Consider the following 10,403-nt stretch of genomic DNA (forward strand, 5'->3'; position numbering starts at 1 on the left):
TCCCCTTCCTCAAAAACCCTTCACTTGATCCTCCCATCTCCACTAACTATTGTCCCATATTTCTCTTGCTTTTTATGGCTAAACTCCTTGAGAAAGTCATATGCAATAGATGCTTCCACTTCCTTTTCCTTTCATTCTCTTCAGTCTGGCTTCCAACCTCATCCTTCAACCAAAACTACTTTCTCCAAAGTTACCAACAATCTTTTAATTGCTAAATCCAAGAACCTTTCCCTACTCCTTATCCTTGACTCTGCAGCTCTTGACGTTCTTCCCTTTGATCGCCTCTTCTTTTTTTCTAGGTTTGCCAAACAGTTCTATTGCCTGTTGGACCTCTCCTTGTGAGTCATCTTTGCTAGATCTTCATTCAGGGCTTGGCCTGATAACTATGAGTGCCCCACACTGCTCTCTACGGGGTCCCCTTTTCTTTTCTCTCTATACTATTTAACTTAATGACCTTAAAGCTCCTATAAATCCAATGTCATCTCAAGTCTGTGTAGATAGCCATAACCTCTCCACTGACTTCCATTTTCTCATCTACAAATACCTAGCAGACATTTCAACCTGGATGTCCTCTAGGTAATCTTAAATTAAACATGTCCAAAATAGAACTTGTTTCCTCACCTACCCCCTCCCTTCTCTCCCCAACTCTCTCCCCCCGAACTGTCTTACTTTCATGTGATCAGCATGAACACAATATTGGATATTTATCCCTTAGGTTGATGCTTCAATATCTGGGTTACTATAGTGAGATGCAGGTATAAGATTAAAAAAAATGTCATTCTAGTCCTTTTTATATTCTAAACAACTAGAGTGTATAAGCAACTGGCATTGTTATCTGGCTGTTATTAGTTATGCATTTTAAAAGTGAATCAGGGGGCAGCTAGGTGGTGCAGTGGATAGAGCACCAGCCCTGGAGTCAGGAATACCTGAGTTCAAATCCGGCCTCAGACACGTAACACTTACTAGCTGTGTGACCCTGGGCAAGTCACTTAACCCCAATTGCCTCACTAAAAAAAAAAAAAAAAAAAAAGTGAATTGGGGGCAGCTAGGTGGCGCAGTAGATAGAGCACTGGGCCTGAATTCAGGAGGACCTGAGTTCAAACTCGGCCTCAGACCCTTGACACTAACTAGTTTTGTGACCCTGGGTAAGTCACTTAACCCCATTTGCCTCACCAAAAAAAAAAAAAAGAATCAGAAATATCTTTGTTTGTTTTGAAGGAAAGAATTTTAATGCAACCACTTTTCTTAGAGGGGGGTAACTTATAGAATATTTTGTTACACCTAAGGAAAAGTCAGTTCTATTTGAGTTTATTATGTGTCTGTAAAGCATGTCTCATAATACAAATATTGTTTATTATGGGCAACTTATTTGATATGCACTGTTAAAAATTTTTTTATAATAAACATTTTTATTTATAGTTTTGGGTTCCAATTTTTATCCCTCTTTCCCTCCCTCCCCTCACCCTTCCCTGAAGCATCAAGCAATCAGATATCAGATACATGTATGATTATGGAAAACATTACCATATTTGTCATTTTGTACAAGAAAACTTGATTAAAAGAAAAAAATGGAAGAAAGTGAAAAATAGCATGCTGCAGTCTGTTCCATCAATATCAGTTCTTTCTTTGGAGGTGGATGGTATGTTTCATCAATAGTCCTTTGGAATTGTCTTGGATCATTGTATTGTTGAGAATAGTCAAGTCATTCACAGTTCTTCATCAAACAACATTACTGTCTCTGCACAACAGTTCTCTTGGTTCTGTGATAAAATAATGGAATTTGGCAGATGCCCAGGGGCCCCACCTGATTGATTTAGTATTGTTTGAATTGAGTGAGAATAAGAAACTAAGTACCTACTTGGGGATGATTAGATTGTAGCCACACCTGACCAGCACTGAGTGGCGTGTTGGTGTTCTACTGACATTAGCAGGGGAGCACTCTCAGCCAACCAACTTGAAGGACTTCCCCTTTGGGGGAGGGAGAGAGACAGAGATAACCCCAAAAAGATCAGGACCGTCATTTCAAAAAAAAATCCTCCTTGACTTTCAGGAATATGACAAACATCCAATCTTTCCCCACCCAATCCCCAAAAAAGAACTTTCTATTTTCAGGTGGTCATGCCACCCACCTTCTATAAAAGCATTGTCCTTCTTTTGGTTGGGGGAGGTAAAAGTTCTAGACTTTTTTCCCTACCACATCCCCTTGTGCCAAATAAAAACCTTGCTTTTATCTTTAAACAGGACGTGTTTGAGTTTTAATTCTTTTTTTTTTTTTTTGGTGAGGCAATTGGGGTTAAGTGACTTGCCCAGGGTCACATAGCTAGTAAGTGTCTGAGGCCGGATTTGAACTCAGGTACTCCTGAATCCAGGGCCGGTGCTCTATCCACTGTGCCACCTAGCTGCCCCCAGTTTTAATTCTTTAATAGAAGAAATCCAAAATCCAGTATTTTTTTCCACCTCTTTACCTGCCACATTTCTATTGTAGAAAGTGCCAGTGTCCTCCCAGTCCCCTAAGGCAAAGCTTCTTAAACTGTGGGTTGTGACCCCACATAACTGAATGTGGGGGTCACAAAAAATTTGGGAACAGTAAAAGGTTTGGTATACCTATTTTATATACATATATACCCGGGGTCAAGCAAAAATTTCTCCTGGGGCAGCTAGGTGGCGCAGTGGATAGAGCACCGGCCCTGGAGTCAGTAGTACCTGAGTTCAAATTCGGCCTCAGACACATAACACTTACTAGCTGTGTGACCCTGGGCAAGTCACTTAACCCCAATTGCCTCACTAAAAAAAAAAAAAAAAAAAAAAAAATTTCTCCTGTGAAAAGGGGTCACAAGTGGAAAAAGTTTAAGAAGCCCTGCCCTAGGGCAACCATGTGCCACAGAGGTTAGAGGGTTGAGCTAGCACTTAGCACAGTGCCTGGCACATAGTAGATGCTTAATAAATGTTTGCTGCCTGACTACTCAGTACATTAGCCATAAGAAATTTAATAAATCTGAGATTTTAATTAGCCTCAAGGAAGTTCTTGCATGACTCTAGCCTTTTTCTTTTTCCAGAAATGCTTAGTAGACTCCCTGTTGCTTTAGACACTCTTTTTTCCCCTAGCAATTTTATTATTTGTTTTGTTTTTGTTTTTGCAGGCAATGGGGGTTAAGTGACTTGCCCAGGGTCACACAGCTAGTAAGTGTCAAGTGTCTGAGGCCGGATTTGAACTCAGGTACTCCTGAATCCAGGGCCGGTGCTTTAACCACTGCGCCATCTAGCTGCCCCGCAATTTTATTATAATAATAAACATTATTATTTATAACTTGGGGTTCTAATTTTTATCCTTCTCTCCCTCCCTCCCCTCTAACCACTCTGAGGTGGCAAACAATCAGATATGGGTTATACATGTACGATTATGTAAAACATTACCATATTTGTCATTTTGTACAAGAAAATTTGATTTAAAAAATGGAAGAAAGTGAAAAATAGCATGCTGTAGTCTGTTCCATCAATATCAGTTCTTTCTTTGGAGGTGGATAGTATGTTTCATTAGTAGTTCTTTGGGATTGTATTGTTGAGAATAGTCAAGTCTTTCACAGTTCTTCATTAAACAGTATTGCTGTCTCTGCACAATATTCTCTTGGTTCTGCTCACTTCACTATACATCAGTTCATACGAGTCTTTCTAGACCTTTCTGAAATCATCCTGCTTGTAATTTCTTATAGCACAATAATATTCCATCACTATCATATAGCACAGTTTGTTTAGCCATTCCCCAATTGATGGGCATTCCTTTGATTTCCAATTCTTAGCTACCACAAAAAGAGCTGCTTTAAATATTTTTGTACAAATAGGTTTCTTTCCCCCCTTTTGGTGGATGGCTTTAGACACTCTTGGTAAACAGATGTTAAATTGTCTACTGTGTAGTGAAGAGCACTAAATCAGGAGTTAGAAAACAGGTTTGGTTTCCAGTTTGTGTGACTTTGCCTCTCTGAACCTCTTATTTCCTTCAGTTGGGCAATTGTAATTCACTTTATTCCGTTTATTCATTTGTTCAATAAGGCTAGATTATCAGGGAGTATAAAATTTAAATAAACCAATTCCCAACCTCTTGGAGTTTACTGTGTATAAGGTAGGGGGGAAATAATAGTAACACTGTACTCTGCATATTCTGCCAGAAACAATTTAATTTAATTTTTTTCATTTGTTTTTTTTTGGTGAGGCAATTGGGCTTAAGTGACTTGCCCAGAGTCACACAGCTAGTAAGTGTCAATCATCTGAGGCTAGATTTGAACTCAGGTACTCCTAACTCCAGGGCCAATGCTCTATCCACTGCGCCACCTAGCTGCCCCTATTTAATTTATCATTAATATCCAAACATTTCTAGCTTGGAGAAGGAAAAAAATGGCTAAACTGACATAGTACTCCCATGCCTTGGAACATGCTCTCATTGCCAAGATGATTTCAGGCAACAAGAAAACAAGGAAAAGATATGTAAAAAATAGTTTGGATTCCTATTCTAGAGGAGACCACTTCCCTCCCTAGGACCTCCTAACTGCTATCAATCTAAATCCTTTTTCTATGGAGAAAGGTAGGTCACTTCTAGGATGGGAAGGTAAGAGTCTGAGAAGATCTAAGTTACTCTTCCTTTTTTTTTTTAGTGAGGCAATTGGGGTTAAGTGACTTGTCCAGGGTCACACAGCTAGTAAGTGTTAAGTGTCTGAGGCCGGATTTGAACTCAGGTACTCCTGATTCCAGGGCTGGTGCTCTATGCTAAGTTACTCTTCCTTAAAAGGTTTAAATTAAACTTTTTCCTTAAGAAAAGTCTTTTTATCACCTTTCCTAGGGACTTTTCCAAGTATTTTGTAAAGAGTTTTTTAGAGCAGAGAAATGTTATTTCTCCATATTTATAGAGAAACTAAAGGGTTTTTAAAAAAATCATTCCACATTAGTAAGGGGATAGGAACAACACAGATAATTAAGATATATAATATCGTGTGTAAAGTACATTTTCAGTAAAGAGATTGAAAACAGTGTTATGAGAGGTTCAGAGGAGAAGGTCTTTTACTAGTTAGGGGGATAAGAGAAGGCTTCATGAAAGAGGTGGCATTTGAGTTGGACTTTTAAAAGGAGAGTAGCAATTCAATGTCAAAGAGAATGGTATTTGCCAGTTATGGTGACTATCTTGAGTCACAGGCTGAAGGGGAAAATGTGTGCTTTTGGAGGAAAGGGATGGGGGTGGGGATGCTGGAAGGGGAAAGTTCAGTGGAAGCTGAAATGTAGTTTATGTGAAAGGGAGTAATAATATGAGATAAGATTGGAAAATCAGGCTTTTGTTGACATATTGTTGAGGGTCATTCGATAGGAGGCAAAGCAATGAGCTGATTTTACAGATGAGGAAACTGAGGTTTAGAGAGATCAAATTTATCCAAAGTCAAAAGTTAGTGACCCAAACCTACACAGTTCTTCCAGATTTCCCTATTGCTCTTTTTTTGTTTTTGTTTTTTTCAGGGCAATGAGGGTTAAGTGACTTGCCCAGGATCACACAGCTAGTAAGTGTCAAGTGTCTAAGGCTGGATTTGAACTGAGGCCCTCATGAATCCAGGGCCGATGCTTTATCCACGGCGCCACCTAGCTGCCCCTTCCCTATTGCTCTTGAAGACACCACCACATAAGTTCATAGATTTAGAGCAGGTAGGGTCCTTAGAGGCCACAGAGTCCAACCTTCTCATTTTACACATGAGGAAACTAGGGCTTAGATAAATTTGTCCTGGGATTTTACAGTTAGTAAGTATCTGAGGCAGGATTTTGTCACGGGGGAAATAAATGGTGGGGTTCCTTCGGTATTCTTCTTTAAAGAATTACACCTTCTTTCACACAAATCAATTAGAATAAAAGTCTTTTATTTAGGTGCTTAGAGAAAGTGACCAAGAGAGAAGTCTTAAGACTTCCTTCGAGGGGAGGAGATATCTTAGAAACATCTTACTCATCCAAGAGAGGAAAAGCAAAAGCTTTTCTAGAGGATGGATGGGGTGACCCCCTTAATGTAGGAGGCAAAAAAAGGGCTTAATAGAAAAACCTAAGGTCCTAGCTCTAATTCAGATATTAACTCTAAAAGGGATTCAGACTCCAGTTAATGGATAACTTACAAATCAGGATGCTACCCTGAACATAAAGGGTCAGGTCATATAACAATATGACACAAGGCAGGGTATAGAAATTCTAATTAAAAATGAAGATGTTTTGAAACTAAGCATGGGAATCAGAAAGAGACATGCACAGAAAAGGCCAAATTTGTCTCCAGATTCACCTTATGACACCTAAACCCCAAAAACACACCTCCCCAGAAAAAAGTACCTACTTCAGGGGTTGGCTTAGGACCCCAGGAACTCCAAATTGGGATAAGCCCTCCCCTGTACCTCCCTAAGGTGGAGAATATTATAATGAGTAGGACAGGCCCTCCCCAAGGTGGAGATTATTATAAATGAGACTGATAATCAATTTATCCATACTATAAATATAACTGTTTTTCCTTTCCTTATTCTAAAGATACCTTTCCATTATTCTGGTTCTTTCCCTATGTTCACTCACAGTATTGCAATAAAACTTGGGAAACTGAGTCACTGAGTCTTGTAATTCTTTTGGGACCACTCATGATCAATTTGACCCTAAATTCCATCCCCCATCACCCTGACTATGGAAAGTTACCTTTGGGGGGTGGGGAAAGTTTGAATAGGGTGGTGGTCCTGACTTCTGGAGTTATTTTTGTCCCCTGGTGCCTAATGGGCTTATCTCCCTTACTTAATAGTCCCAACCCCCATGTGTCTTCCAGACTCTTAGTGCAGTACTCTACTCTGAGTTTTTGTAACATTTCTCTCTCTTTGATTCATTTCCTATATGTCTCCTTTTCTGGGTCATCACTAACATCACATCTCTGTTGAAAGGAGATTTTGGGAAGAACCGAGCTGACTCCATTTGATCTTTCATTTGCTGTTGGGGCAGCCAGGTGGCACAACAGATAGAGCACTGGCCCCGAAGTTGGGAGGACCTGAGTTTAAATCTCACCTCAGACACTTATTAGCTGTGTGACCCTGGGCAAGTCACTTAACCCCAATTGCCTTAAAAATATCTGGGGCCAGTCGTCCTGATATATATATACTGCTACTGGACCCAGTTGGCTCTGGAGGAGAGTGAGGCTGGTGACTTTGCACAACCCTCCCTCACTTAAATCCAATTTGATGTGGGATGGAATTAGGGTCAAACTGATCATGAGTTATCCCAAAAGAATCACAAGACTCAGTGACTCAGTTTCCCAAGTTTTATTGCAATACTGTGAGTGAACACAAGGAGAGAACCAGAAAAGTCAAAAGATATCTCTCCAATAGGGAAAGGAAAAAGAGTTATATTTATAGAATGGATAAATTGATTATCAGTCTAATTATAATAATCTCCACCTTAGGGAGGTACAGGGGAGGGCCTATCCTAATTTGGAGTTCCTGGGGTCCTAAGCCAACCCCCGAGGTGGGTACCTTTTTCTGGGGAGGTGTGTTTTGGGGGTTTACGTGTCATAAGGTGAATCTGGGGACAAATTTGGCCTTTTCTGTGCATGTCGCTTTCTGATTCCCATGCTTGGTTCCCAAATATCTTCATTTATCATTTATTTCCAGTTTGAGTTTCTATAGCCTGTCAGTGTATCATTGTTATTGTTACAGTTTTTTTGACCTGGCCCTTTATGTTCTTGTTATGATCTTGTTATGGATGATTAATGTGGGTAAGAGAACTTAGGCCTTGACTTGTTTCCCAAATCTTAAGTTATCCATTAACTGGGGTCTGAATTCCTTTTAGAGCTCAGATCTGAATTAGAGCTTGGGTCTTAGGTTTTTCTATTTACCCCTTTTTGCCTCCTACATCAAATTCACTGCAAGTCATGACATTATCCTGATGTCATGGTCCTTCCTCTTCAAGAACAAAGGACAAACAACAACAACATTTGCTGTTATTATATTTCTTTCCCTTCTGCAAAATTCCTCTTTTTACAGATACTGAAAGACTCCTTCTTTACCTCTCTCATTCACTTTATGATTACAAAAGAAAATTCATAGGATTTTGAATAGTTCCAGAAACTCACCCCCTTAATCCTATTTAATACTGTGTAGTAGGAGCTTAACAGCCCTTCTTCACTTAAATCCTATCCACTGCAAGTCATGACATCACTCCAATGAAGAAGGTCAAAGAACAACAACCAACAAGGAGTTTACCAAATGCTAATTATTGTTGTTCAGTGGTACCAGACTCTACATCACCCCATGGACAAAGTCCATAGGTTTTCTTGGCAAAGATAGTGGACTGATTTGCCATTTCCTTATCCAATGTGTCCCCATTTTACAGATGAGGAAATGGGGCAAATAAGGATTAAGGGACTTCTCCAGGGTCACAAAGCTAGCATGTGTCAAAGGCTGGATTTGAACACAGAACTTCCCAAGTCCAAGCCCAATGCCGTATCTTTTTCTTTCTTTCTTTTTTTTTTTTTTTTTGCGGGTTAACGGGGGTTAAGTGATTTGCCCAGGGTCACACAGCTACTAAGTGTTAAGTGTCTGAAGTCAGATTTGAACTCAGGTACTCCTGGATCCAGGGCAGGTGCTTTAGCCACTGCACCACCTAGCTGCCCCCCAGTGCTGTATCCCACTGAACCATCCAAAGGTTTCTTTGGTCTAGTGTAAACAACTATGCTATAGGAATACATCTTTCCTTTATAATAATTGGAGCATTCTAATAAGTATCTTTTCCTGCCTGTGAACCAATCTTACCCAAAACTGCTTTGTAAGAACATTTTTTTTCTTCAGTTACTCTGAGTAGCTCAAGAGTAAAAAAATATCCATATGTCTGTCTTCCACCGAATTGTGAGTCCATCTGCAGAGTGAGCGTCCATCACGCACTAGTTGTACATGTGATGTAGGAGGCAAAAAGGGGTTAATAGAAAAACCTAAGATCCAAGCTTTAATTCAGATATTAGCTCCAAAAGGGAGTTAGACCCCAGTTAATGGATAACTTATGTTAGGTTCTCGTACCCACAGTGATCAGCATCCATAACGGACCAAAACGGGTCAGGTCAAAATGACAATAAAGGAAATGACAAGGCTATAGAAATTCTAAAGAAAAATGATTATATTTTGAAACTAGCCATGGGAATCAGAAAGAGACATGCATAGAAAAGGCCAAATTTGTCCCCAGATTCACTCGATGATGTGTAAACCCCCAAAACATACCTCCACTGAAAACGGTGCCCACCTCGGGGGTTGACTTAGGACCCCCAGGAACTCCAAATTAGGATAAGCCCTCCCCTGTACCTCCCCAAGGTGGAGATTATTATTATGAGACTGATAATCAATTTATCCATACTATAAATATAACTGTCTTTCCTTTCCTTCATTGAGAGATACCTTTCCACTATTTTGGTTCTCTCCCTGTGATCACTCACAGTATTGTAATAAAACTTGGGAAACTGAGTCACTGAGTCTTGTAATTCTTTTGGGACGACTCACTATTAATTTGACCCCAAATTCCAGCCCACATCACATGTGCCACACTTAAATGGCTAAATAAATTGACTGTATCCGATGCTGGCTTTTTTGTGCAGTGGCTAGCAAGAAGCCTGAATATTCTCATATCATCTCCTCCCAGAGGGTGTTTCCCAAACTTCTAGCCTAGCTCCTTTTCCTCTCTTTTTCTAGATACTTGCTCTGGGTAACCATGCTATAGGCCATGGGCTGAATGATCATCTCTATGCAAATGACTTCCAAATCTATATGTCCAATCCCACTCTCTCCTCTGAGCTTCAGACCCATATCACCATTTGCTTATCGATCATTTCAAACTGGATGTCTTGTAGATATCTTAAATCCAACATGTCTAAAAGTGAACTCAGCTTTCCCCCAAACCCTTCCTTCTTCCAAACGTCCTTATTTATGTCTAAGTAGCCCACCATCTCTTAGTTACCTGGCTTCATATCTGCAATATCCTGGACTCACCCTAACCCCATATATACACTCAGTGGCCAGATCTGGTCATTTCTGCATTCAAACATCTCCCTCATCAAACCTCTACTGTATTCACAGGGCTACCATTTGACTTCAGGCCCCCTTCCCTTCATTGTTTTAGTCTCCTAATTCCTCACCCCTTCTCTAATTTGCCTCAAGAAGACCCCCTTTTCCCTCAAGAAGTAGCTCAAATGCTGGCATTTGCATGAAGTTTTTCCTGATCCCCCTAAGGGTTAGTGCCTCCCCTCCAAAATTTCCTTATTTAGCTACTCTGTATATTTGTCTTTATTCATTTTATATTTGTTGACATTCCCTCAAACAACCTTGCTTCGCAGTTCCATCAGCCTCCTCAGTTCCCATGACCTAAACCTTTCCTTCAAA

Source organism: Dromiciops gliroides, chromosome 2 (genome assembly GCF_019393635.1).
Source record: "Dromiciops gliroides isolate mDroGli1 chromosome 2, mDroGli1.pri, whole genome shotgun sequence".
Taxonomy (NCBI): Eukaryota; Metazoa; Chordata; class Mammalia; order Microbiotheria; family Microbiotheriidae; genus Dromiciops; species Dromiciops gliroides.